The sequence below is a fragment of the Nerophis ophidion genome, linkage group LG24 (genome assembly GCF_033978795.1).
Source record: "Nerophis ophidion isolate RoL-2023_Sa linkage group LG24, RoL_Noph_v1.0, whole genome shotgun sequence".
Taxonomy (NCBI): Eukaryota; Metazoa; Chordata; class Actinopteri; order Syngnathiformes; family Syngnathidae; genus Nerophis; species Nerophis ophidion.
Window position 1 is genome coordinate 41,025,741 of NC_084634.1, and position 14,569 is coordinate 41,040,309.

Consider the following 14,569-nt stretch of genomic DNA (forward strand, 5'->3'; position numbering starts at 1 on the left):
TAATGAATACTTAGGTCTACTACATTGCTATGTTTAATGTAGTCACTGAGGTGGTACTTAATGAATACTTAGGTATACTGAACTACTGTATTTGATGTTGTCATGATGGTGGTACTTAATGAATACTTAGGTCTACTACACTACTGTATTTAATGTTGTCATTATGGTGGTACTTAATGAATACCAAGGTTTACTACACTACTATATTTAATGTTGTCATTATGGTGGTACTTAATGAATACTTAGGTTTGCTACACTACTGTATTTAATGTTGTCATTAAGGTGGTACTTAATGAATACTTAGGTTTACTACACTACTGTATTTAATGTTGTCACTAAGGTGGTACTTAATGAATACTTAGGTCTACTACACTACCGTATTTAATGTTGTCATTATGGTAGTACTTAATGAATACTTAGGTCTACTACACCACTGTATTTAATGTTGTCACTAAGGTGGTACTTAATGAATATTTAGGTTTACTACACTACTGTATTTAATGTTGTCATTACGGTGGTACTTAATGAATACTTAGGTCTACTACACTACTATATTTAATGTTGTCATGATGGTGCTTAATGAATACTTAGGTCTACTACACTACTGTATTTATTGTTGTCATTATGGTGGTAGTTAATGAATACTCAGGTCTACTACACTACTGTATTTATTGTTGTCACTAAGGTGGTACTTAATGAATACCTAGTTTTACTACACTACTGTATTTAATGTTGTCACTAAGGTGGTACTTAATGAATACTTAGGTCTACTACATTGCTATGTTTAATGTAGTCACTGAGGTGGTACTTAATGAATACTTAGGTATACTGAACTACTGTATTTGATGTTGTCATGATGGTGGTACTTAATGAATACTTAGGTCTACTACACTACTGTATTTAATGTTGTCATTATGGTGGTACTTAATGAATACCAAGGTTTACTACACTACTATATTTAATGTTGTCATTATGGTGGTACTTAATGAATACTTAGGTTTGCTACACTACTGTATTTAATGTTGTCATTAAGGTGGTACTTAATGAATACTTAGGTTTACTACACTACTGTATTTAATGTTGTCACTAAGGTGGTACTTAATGAATACTTAGGTCTACTACACTACCGTATTTAATGTTGTCATTATGGTAGTACTTAATGAATACTTAGGTCTACTACACCACTGTATTTAATGTTGTCACTAAGGTGGTACTTAATGAATATTTAGGTTTACTACACTACTGTATTTAATGTTGTCATTACGGTGGTACTTAATGAATACTTAGGTCTACTACACTACTATATTTAATGTTGTCATGATGGTGCTTAATGAATACTTAGGTCTACTACACTACTGTATTTATTGTTGTCATTATGGTGGTAGTTAATGAATACTCAGGTCTACTACACTACTGTATTTATTGTTGTCACTAAGGTGGTACTTAATGAATACCTAGTTTTACTACACTACTGTATTTAATGTTGTCACTAAGGTGGTACTTAATGAATACTTAGGTCTACTACATTGCTATGTTTAATGTAGTCACTGAGGTGGTACTTAATGAATACTTAGGTCTACTAAACTACTGTATTTGATGTTGTCATGATGGTGGTACTTAATGAATACTTAGGTCTACTACACTACTGTATTTAATGTTGTCATTATGGTGGTACTTAATGAATACCAAGGTTTACTACACTACTATATTTAATGTTGTCATTATGGTGGTACTTAATGAATACTTAGGTTTGCTACACTACTGTATTTAATGTTGTCATTAAGGTGGTACTTAATGAATACTTAGGTCTACTACACTACCGTATTTAATGTTGTCATTATGGTGGTGCTTAATGAATACTTAGGTCTACTACACTACTATTTATTGTTGTGATTATGGTGGTACTTAATGAATACTTAGGTCTACTACACTACTGTGTTTAATGTAGTCACTGAGGTGGTACTTAATGAATACTTAGGTCTACTACACTACTGTATTTAATGTTGTCATTATGGTGGTACTTAATGAATACCTAGGTTTACTACACTACTGTATTTAATGTTGTCACTAAGGCGGTACTTAATGAATACTTAGGTCTACTACACTACTGTATTTAATGTTGTCATTATGTGGTACTTACTGAATACTTAGGTCTACTACACTACTGTATTTAATGTTGTCACTAAGGCGGTACTTAATGAATACTTAGGTCTACTACACTACTGTATTTAATGTTGTCATTATGTGGTACTTACTGAATACTTAGGTCTACTACACTACTGTATTTAATGTTGTCATTATGGTGGTACTTAATGAATACTTAGGTCTACTACACTACTGTATTTAATGTTGTCATTATGGTGGTACTTAATGAATACTTAGGTCTACTACACTACTGTGTTTAATGTTGTCACTAGGGTGGTACTTAATAAATACTCTAAGTCTACTACACTACTGTATTTAATGTTGTGTTTATGGTAGTACTTAATGAATACTTAGGTCTACTACACTACTGTATTTAATGTTGTCATTATGGTGGTGCTTAAGGAATACTTAGGTTTACTACACTACTGTATTTAATGTCACTGAAGTGGTACTTAATGAATACTTAGGTCTACTACACTACTGTATTTAATGTTGTCAGGATGGTTGTACTTAATGAATACTTAGGTCTACTACACTACTGTATTTAATGTTGTCATGATGGTGGTACTTAATGAATACTTAGGTCTACTACACTACTGTATTTAATGTTGTCATTATGGTGGTACTTAATGAATACTTAGGTTTACTACACTACTGTATTTAATGTCACTGAAGTGGTACTTAATGAATACTTAGGTCTACTACACTACTGTATTTAACGTTGTCATTATGGTGGTACTTAATGAATACTTAGGTTTACTACACTACTGTATTTAATGTCACTGAGGTGGTACTTAATGAATACTTAGGTCTACTACACTACCGTATTTAATGTTGTCATTAAGGTGGTACTTAATGAATACTTAGGTCTACTACACTACTACATTTAATGTTGTCATTATGGTGGTACTTAATGTATACTTAGGTTTACTACACTACTGTATTTAATGTTTTCACTAAGCTGGTACTTAATGAATACTTAGGTCTACTACACTACTGTATTTAATGTTGTCATTATGGTGGTACTTAATGAATACCTAGTTTTACTACACTACTGTATTTAATGTTGTCACTAAGGTGGTACTTAATGAATACTTAGGTCTACTACATTGCTATGTTTAATGTAGTCACTGAGGTGGTACTTAATGAATACTTAGGTATACTGAACTACTGTATTTGATGTTGTCATGATGGTGGTACTTAATGAATACTTAGGTCTACTACACTACTGTATTTAATGTTGTCATTATGGTGGTACTTAATGAATACCAAGGTTTACTACACTACTATATTTAATGTTGTCATTATGGTGGTACTTAATGAATACTTAGGTTTGCTACACTACTGTATTTAATGTTGTCATTAAGGTGGTACTTAATGAATACTTAGGTTTACTACACTACTGTATTTAATGTTGTCACTAAGGTGGTACTTAATGAATACTTAGGTCTACTACACTACCGTATTTAATGTTGTCATTATGGTAGTACTTAATGAATACTTAGGTCTACTACACCACTGTATTTAATGTTGTCACTAAGGTGGTACTTAATGAATATTTAGGTTTACTACACTACTGTATTTAATGTTGTCATTACGGTGGTACTTAATGAATACTTAGGTCTACTACACTACTATATTTAATGTTGTCATGATGGTGCTTAATGAATACTTAGGTCTACTACACTACTGTATTTATTGTTGTCATTATGGTGGTAGTTAATGAATACTCAGGTCTACTACACTACTGTATTTATTGTTGTCACTAAGGTGGTACTTAATGAATACCTAGTTTTACTACACTACTGTATTTAATGTTGTCACTAAGGTGGTACTTAATGAATACTTAGGTCTACTACATTGCTATGTTTAATGTAGTCACTGAGGTGGTACTTAATGAATACTTAGGTATACTGAACTACTGTATTTGATGTTGTCATGATGGTGGTACTTAATGAATACTTAGGTCTACTACACTACTGTATTTAATGTTGTCATTATGGTGGTACTTAATGAATACCAAGGTTTACTACACTACTATATTTAATGTTGTCATTATGGTGGTACTTAATGAATACTTAGGTTTGCTACACTACTGTATTTAATGTTGTCATTAAGGTGGTACTTAATGAATACTTAGGTTTACTACACTACTGTATTTAATGTTGTCACTAAGGTGGTACTTAATGAATACTTAGGTCTACTACACTACCGTATTTAATGTTGTCATTATGGTAGTACTTAATGAATACTTAGGTCTACTACACCACTGTATTTAATGTTGTCACTAAGGTGGTACTTAATGAATATTTAGGTTTACTACACTACTGTATTTAATGTTGTCATTACGGTGGTACTTAATGAATACTTAGGTCTACTACACTACTATATTTAATGTTGTCATGATGGTGCTTAATGAATACTTAGGTCTACTACACTACTGTATTTATTGTTGTCATTATGGTGGTAGTTAATGAATACTCAGGTCTACTACACTACTGTATTTATTGTTGTCACTAAGGTGGTACTTAATGAATACCTAGTTTTACTACACTACTGTATTTAATGTTGTCACTAAGGTGGTACTTAATGAATACTTAGGTCTACTACATTGCTATGTTTAATGTAGTCACTGAGGTGGTACTTAATGAATACTTAGGTCTACTAAACTACTGTATTTGATGTTGTCATGATGGTGGTACTTAATGAATACTTAGGTCTACTACACTACTGTATTTAATGTTGTCATTATGGTGGTACTTAATGAATACCAAGGTTTACTACACTACTATATTTAATGTTGTCATTATGGTGGTACTTAATGAATACTTAGGTTTGCTACACTACTGTATTTAATGTTGTCATTAAGGTGGTACTTAATGAATACTTAGGTCTACTACACTACCGTATTTAATGTTGTCATTATGGTGGTGCTTAATGAATACTTAGGTCTACTACACTACTATTTATTGTTGTGATTATGGTGGTACTTAATGAATACTTAGGTCTACTACACTACTGTGTTTAATGTAGTCACTGAGGTGGTACTTAATGAATACTTAGGTCTACTACACTACTGTATTTAATGTTGTCATTATGGTGGTACTTAATGAATACCTAGGTTTACTACACTACTGTATTTAATGTTGTCACTAAGGCGGTACTTAATGAATACTTAGGTCTACTACACTACTGTATTTAATGTTGTCATTATGTGGTACTTACTGAATACTTAGGTCTACTACACTACTGTATTTAATGTTGTCACTAAGGCGGTACTTAATGAATACTTAGGTCTACTACACTACTGTATTTAATGTTGTCATTATGTGGTACTTACTGAATACTTAGGTCTACTACACTACTGTATTTAATGTTGTCATTATGGTGGTACTTAATGAATACTTAGGTCTACTACACTACTGTATTTAATGTTGTCATTATGGTGGTACTTAATGAATACTTAGGTCTACTACACTACTGTGTTTAATGTTGTCACTAGGGTGGTACTTAATAAATACTCTAAGTCTACTACACTACTGTATTTAATGTTGTGTTTATGGTAGTACTTAATGAATACTTAGGTCTACTACACTACTGTATTTAATGTTGTCATTATGGTGGTGCTTAAGGAATACTTAGGTTTACTACACTACTGTATTTAATGTCACTGAAGTGGTACTTAATGAATACTTAGGTCTACTACACTACTGTATTTAATGTTGTCAGGATGGTTGTACTTAATGAATACTTAGGTCTACTACACTACTGTATTTAATGTTGTCATGATGGTGGTACTTAATGAATACTTAGGTCTACTACACTACTGTATTTAATGTTGTCATTATGGTGGTACTTAATGAATACTTAGGTTTACTACACTACTGTATTTAATGTTTTCACTAAGCTGGTACTTAATGAATACTTAGGTCTACTACACTACTGTATTTAATGTTGTCATTATGGTGGTACTTAATGAATACCTAGTTTTACTACACTACTGTATTTAATGTTGTCACTAAGGTGGTACTTAATGAATACTTAGGTCTACTACATTGCTATGTTTAATGTAGTCACTGAGGTGGTACTTAATGAATACTTAGGTATACTGAACTACTGTATTTGATGTTGTCATGATGGTGGTACTTAATGAATACTTAGGTCTACTACACTACTGTATTTAATGTTGTCATTATGGTGGTACTTAATGAATACCAAGGTTTACTACACTACTATATTTAATGTTGTCATTATGGTGGTACTTAATGAATACTTAGGTTTGCTACACTACTGTATTTAATGTTGTCATTAAGGTGGTACTTAATGAATACTTAGGTTTACTACACTACTGTATTTAATGTTGTCACTAAGGTGGTACTTAATGAATACTTAGGTCTACTACACTACCGTATTTAATGTTGTCATTATGGTAGTACTTAATGAATACTTAGGTCTACTACACCACTGTATTTAATGTTGTCACTAAGGTGGTACTTAATGAATATTTAGGTTTACTACACTACTGTATTTAATGTTGTCATTACGGTGGTACTTAATGAATACTTAGGTCTACTACACTACTATATTTAATGTTGTCATGATGGTGCTTAATGAATACTTAGGTCTACTACACTACTGTATTTATTGTTGTCATTATGGTGGTAGTTAATGAATACTCAGGTCTACTACACTACTGTATTTATTGTTGTCACTAAGGTGGTACTTAATGAATACCTAGTTTTACTACACTACTGTATTTAATGTTGTCACTAAGGTGGTACTTAATGAATACTTAGGTCTACTACATTGCTATGTTTAATGTAGTCACTGAGGTGGTACTTAATGAATACTTAGGTATACTGAACTACTGTATTTGATGTTGTCATGATGGTGGTACTTAATGAATACTTAGGTCTACTACACTACTGTATTTAATGTTGTCATTATGGTGGTACTTAATGAATACCAAGGTTTACTACACTACTATATTTAATGTTGTCATTATGGTGGTACTTAATGAATACTTAGGTTTGCTACACTACTGTATTTAATGTTGTCATTAAGGTGGTACTTAATGAATACTTAGGTTTACTACACTACTGTATTTAATGTTGTCACTAAGGTGGTACTTAATGAATACTTAGGTCTACTACACTACCGTATTTAATGTTGTCATTATGGTAGTACTTAATGAATACTTAGGTCTACTACACCACTGTATTTAATGTTGTCACTAAGGTGGTACTTAATGAATATTTAGGTTTACTACACTACTGTATTTAATGTTGTCATTACGGTGGTACTTAATGAATACTTAGGTCTACTACACTACTATATTTAATGTTGTCATGATGGTGCTTAATGAATACTTAGGTCTACTACACTACTGTATTTATTGTTGTCATTATGGTGGTAGTTAATGAATACTCAGGTCTACTACACTACTGTATTTATTGTTGTCACTAAGGTGGTACTTAATGAATACCTAGTTTTACTACACTACTGTATTTAATGTTGTCACTAAGGTGGTACTTAATGAATACTTAGGTCTACTACATTGCTATGTTTAATGTAGTCACTGAGGTGGTACTTAATGAATACTTAGGTCTACTAAACTACTGTATTTGATGTTGTCATGATGGTGGTACTTAATGAATACTTAGGTCTACTACACTACTGTATTTAATGTTGTCATTATGGTGGTACTTAATGAATACCAAGGTTTACTACACTACTATATTTAATGTTGTCATTATGGTGGTACTTAATGAATACTTAGGTTTGCTACACTACTGTATTTAATGTTGTCATTAAGGTGGTACTTAATGAATACTTAGGTCTACTACACTACCGTATTTAATGTTGTCATTATGGTGGTGCTTAATGAATACTTAGGTCTACTACACTACTATTTATTGTTGTGATTATGGTGGTACTTAATGAATACTTAGGTCTACTACACTACTGTGTTTAATGTAGTCACTGAGGTGGTACTTAATGAATACTTAGGTCTACTACACTACTGTATTTAATGTTGTCATTATGGTGGTACTTAATGAATACCTAGGTTTACTACACTACTGTATTTAATGTTGTCACTAAGGCGGTACTTAATGAATACTTAGGTCTACTACACTACTGTATTTAATGTTGTCATTATGTGGTACTTACTGAATACTTAGGTCTACTACACTACTGTATTTAATGTTGTCACTAAGGCGGTACTTAATGAATACTTAGGTCTACTACACTACTGTATTTAATGTTGTCATTATGTGGTACTTACTGAATACTTAGGTCTACTACACTACTGTATTTAATGTTGTCATTATGGTGGTACTTAATGAATACTTAGGTCTACTACACTACTGTATTTAATGTTGTCATTATGGTGGTACTTAATGAATACTTAGGTCTACTACACTACTGTGTTTAATGTTGTCACTAGGGTGGTACTTAATAAATACTCTAAGTCTACTACACTACTGTATTTAATGTTGTGTTTATGGTAGTACTTAATGAATACTTAGGTCTACTACACTACTGTATTTAATGTTGTCATTATGGTGGTGCTTAAGGAATACTTAGGTTTACTACACTACTGTATTTAATGTCACTGAAGTGGTACTTAATGAATACTTAGGTCTACTACACTACTGTATTTAATGTTGTCAGGATGGTTGTACTTAATGAATACTTAGGTCTACTACACTACTGTATTTAATGTTGTCATGATGGTGGTACTTAATGAATACTTAGGTCTACTACACTACTGTATTTAATGTTGTCATTATGGTGGTACTTAATGAATACTTAGGTTTACTACACTACTGTATTTAATGTCACTGAAGTGGTACTTAATGAATACTTAGGTCTACTACACTACTGTATTTAACGTTGTCATTATGGTGGTACTTAATGAATACTTAGGTTTACTACACTACTGTATTTAATGTCACTGAGGTGGTACTTAATGAATACTTAGGTCTACTACACTACCGTATTTAATGTTGTCATTAAGGTGGTACTTAATGAATACTTAGGTCTACTACACTACTACATTTAATGTTGTCATTATGGTGGTACTTAATGTATACTTAGGTTTACTACACTACTGTATTTAATGTTTTCACTAAGCTGGTACTTAATGAATACTTAGGTCTACTACACTACTGTATTTAATGTTGTCATTATGGTGGTACTTAATGAATACCTAGGTTTACTACACTACTGTATTTAATGTTGTCACTAAGGCGGTACTTAATGAATACTTAGGTCTACTACACTACTGTATTTAATGTAGTCACTGAGGTGGTACTTAAGGAATACTTAGGTCTACTACACTACTATATTCAATGTTGTCATTATGGTAGAACTTAATGAATACTTAGGTCTACTACACTACTGTTTTTATTGTAGTCACTGAGGTGGTACTTAAGGAATACTTAGGTCTACTACACTACTGTATTTAATGTTGTCATTATGGTGGTACTTAATGAATACTTAGGTCTACTACACTACTATATTCAATGTTGTCATTATGGTAGTACTTAATGAATACTTAGGTCTACTACACTACTGTATTTGATGTTGTCATGATGGTGGTACTTAATGAATATTTAGGTCTACTACACTACTGTATTTAATGTTGTCACTAAGGTGGTACTTAATGAATATTTAGGTTTACTACACTACTGTATTTAATGTTGTCATTATGGTGGTTCTTAATGAATACTTAGGTCTACTACACTACTGTATTTAATGTTGTCACTAAGGTGGTACTTAATGAATACTTAGGTCTACTACACTACTGTATTTAATGTTGTCATTATGGTGGTGCTTAAGGAATACTTAGGTCTACTACACTACTGCATTAATGTTGTCATTATGGTGGTTCTTAATGAATACTTAGGTCTACTACACTACTGTATTTAATGTTGTCATGATGGAGGTACTTAATGAATACTTAGGTCTACTACACTACTGTATTTAATGTCATTATGGTGTTACTTAATGAATACTTAGGTTTACTACACTACTGTATTTAATGTCACTGAGGTGGTACTTAATGAATACTTTGGTCTACTACACTACCGTATTTAATGTTGTCATTAAGGTGGTACTTAATGAATACTTAGGTTTACTACACTACTGTATTTAATGTTGTCTTTATGGTGGTACTTAATGAATACTTAGGTTTACTACACTACTGTATTTAATGTTGTCATTATGGTGATGCTTAATGAATACCTAGGTCTACTACACTACTGTATTTAATGTTGTCATGATGGTGGTACTTAATGAATACTTAGGTTTACTACACTACTGTATTTATTGTTGTCACTAAGGTGGTACTTAATCAATACTTAGGTCTACTACACTACTGTATTTAATGTTGTCATTATGGTGGTACTTAATGAATACTTAGGTCTACTACACTACTGTATTTAATGTTGTCATTATGGTGGTACTTAATGAATACTTAGGTCTACTACACTACTGTATTTAATGTTGTCACTAGGGTGGTACTTCATGAATACTCTAAGTCTACTACACTACTGTATTTAATGTTGTGTTTATGGTAGTACTTAATGAATACTTAGGTCTACAACACTACTGTATTTCATGTTTTCATTATGGTGGTGCTTAAGGAATACTTAGGTTTACTACACTACCGTATTTAATGTTGTCATTATGGTAGTATTTAATGATTACTTAGGTCTACTACACTACTGTATTTAATGTCACTGAAGTGGTACTTAATGAATACTTAGGTCTACTACACTACTGTATTTAATGTTGTCATTATGGTGTTACTTAATGAATACTTAGGTTTACTACACTACCGTATTTAATGTTGTCATTATGGTAGTATTTAATGATTACTTAGGTCTACTACACTACTGTATTTAATGTAGTCACTGAGGTGGTACTTAATGAATACTTAAGTCTACTACACTAATGTTAATGTTGTCATTATGGTGGTACTTAATGAATACCTAGGTTTACTACACTACTGTATTTAATGTTGTCACTAAGGTGGTACTTAATGAATACTTAGGTCTACTACACTTCTATATTTAATGTTGTCGCTAAGGTGGTACTTAATGAATATTTAGGTTTACTACACTACTGTATTTAATGTTGTCACTAAGGTGGTACTTAATGAATACCTAGGTCTACTACACTACTGTATTTAATGTTGTCATGGTGGTGCTTAATGAATACTTAGGTCTACTACACTACTGTATTTATTGTTGTCATTATGGTGGTACTTAATGAATACTTAGGTCTACTACACTACTGTATTTATTGTTGTCACTAAGGTGGTACTTAATGAATACTTAGGTCTACTACACTACTGTATTTAATGTTGTCATTATGGTGGTACTTAATGAATACTTAGGTCTACTACACTACTGTATTTAATGTTGTCATTATGGTGGTACTTAATGAATACTTAGGTCTACTACACTACTGTATTTATTGTTGTCATTATGGTATTACTTAATGAATACTTAGGTCTACTACACTACTGTATTTATTGTTGTCACTAAGGTGGTACTTAATGAATACTCTAAGTCTACTACACTACTGTATTTAATGTTGTGTTTATGGTAGTACTTGATGAATACTTAGGTCTACTACACTACTGTATTTAATGTTGTCCTTATGGTGGTGCTTAAGGAATACTTAGGTTTACTACACTACTGTATTTAATGTCACTGAAGTGGTACTTAATGAATACTTAGGTCTACTACACTACTGTATTTAATGTTGTCATTATGGTGTTAATGAATGCTTAGGTTTACTACACTACTGTATTTAATGTCACTGAGGTGGTACTTAATGAATACTTAGGTCTACTACACTACCGTAATTAATGTTGTCATTAAGGTGGTACTTAATGAATACTTAGGTTTACTACACTACTGTATTTAATGTTGTCATTATGGTGGTGCTTAAGGAATACTTAGGTCTACTACACTACTGCATTAATGTTGTCATTTTGGTGGTACTTAATGAATACATAGGTCTACTACACTACTGTATTTAATGTTGTCATGATGGTGGTACTTAATGAATACTTAGGTCTACTACACTGCTGTATTTAATGTCATGATGGTGGTACTTAATGAATACTTAGGTTTACTACACTACTGTATTTAATGTCACTGAGGTGGTACTTAATGAATACTTAGGTCTACTACACTACCGTATTTAATGTTGTCATTAAGGTGGTACTTAATGAATACTTAGGTCTACTACACTGCTGTATTTAATGTTGTCATGATAGTGGTACTTAATGAATACTTAGGTCTACTACACTACTGTATTTAATGTCACTGAGGTGGTACTTAATGAATACTTAGGTTTACTACACTACTGTATTTAATGTTGTCATTATGGTGGTGCTTAAGGAATACTTACGTCTACTACACTACTGCATTAATGTTGTCATTTTGGTGGTACTTAATGAATACCTAGGTCTACTACACTACTGTATTTAATGTTGTCATGATTGTGGTACTTAATGAATACTTAGGTCTACTACACCGCTGTATTTAATGTTGTCATGATGGTGGTACTTAATGAATACTTAGGTTTACTACACTACTGTATTTAATGTCACTGAGGTGGTACTTAATGAATACTTAGGTCTACTACACTACTGTATTTAATGTTGTCATCATGGTGTTACTTAATGAATACTTGGGTTTACTACACTACTGTATTTAATGTCACTGAGGTGGTACTTAATGAAAACTTAGGTCTACTACACTACTGTATTTAATGTTGTCACTAAGGTGGTTCTTAATGAATACTTAGGTCTACTACACTACTATATTCAATGTTGTCATGGTAGTACTTAATGAATACTTATGTCTACTACACTACTGTATTTAATGTAGTCACTCAGGTGGTACTTAATGAATACTTAGGTCTACTACACTACTGTATTTAATGTTGTCATTATGATGGTACTTAATGAATACATAGGTCTACTACACTGCTGTATTTAATGTTGACATTATGGTGGTACTTAATGAATACTTAGGTCTACTACACTACTATATTCAATGTTGTCATTATGGTAGTACTTAATGAATACTTAGGTCTACTACACTACTGTATTTAATGTTGTCACTAAGTTGGTACCTAATGAATATTTAGGTTTACTACACTACTGTATTTAATGTTGTCATTATGGTGGTACTTAATGAATACTTAGGTCTACTACACTACTATATTTAATGTTGTCATGGTGGTGCTTAATGAATACCTAGGTCTACTACACTACTGTATTTAATGTTGTCATGATGGTGGTACTTAATGAATACTTAGGTTTACTACACTACTGTATTTAATGTCACTGAGGTGGTACTTAATGAATACTTAGGTCTACTACACTACCGTATTTAATGTTGTCATTAAGGTGGTACTTAATGAATACTTAGGTCTACTACACTGCTGTATGTAATGTTGTCATGATAGTGGTACTTAATGAATACTTAGGTTTACTACACTACTGTATTTAATGTCACTGAGGTGGTACTTAATGAATACTTAGGTTTACTACACTACTGTATTTAATGTTGTCATTATGGTGGTGCTTAATGAATACTTAGGTCTACTACACTACTGCATTAATGTTGTCATTTTGGTGGTACTTAATGAATACCTAGGTCTACTACACTACTGTATTTAATGTTGTCATGATGGTGGTACTTAATGAATACTTAGGTTTACTACACTACTGTATTTAATGTCACTGAGGTGGTACTTAATGAAAACTTAGGTCTACTACACCGCTGTATTTAATGTTGTCATGATGGTGGTACTTAATGAATACTTAGGTTTACTACACTACTGTATTTAATGTCACTAAGGTGGTACTTAATGAATACTTAGGTCTACTACACTACTGTATTTAATGTTGTCACTAAGGTGGTTCTTAATGAATACTTAGGTCTACTACACTACTATATTCAATGTTGTCATTATGGTAGTACTTAATGAATACTTAGGTCTACTACACTACTGTATTTAATGTAGTCACTCAGGTGGTACTTAATGAATACTTAGGTCTACTACACTACTGTATTTAATGTTGTCATTATGGTGGTACTTAATGAATACATAGGTCTACTACACTGCTGTATTTAATGTTGTCACTAAGGTGGTACCTAATGAATATTTAGGTTTACTACACTACTGTATTTAATGTTGTCATTATGGTGGTACTTAATGAATACTTAGGTCTACTACACTACTATATTTAATGTTGTCATGGTGGTGCTTAATGAATACTTAGGTCTTCTACACTACTGTATTTAATGTTGTCACTAAGGTGGTACTTAATGAATATTTAGGTCTACTACACTACTATATTTAATGTTGTCATGGTGGTGCTTAATGAATA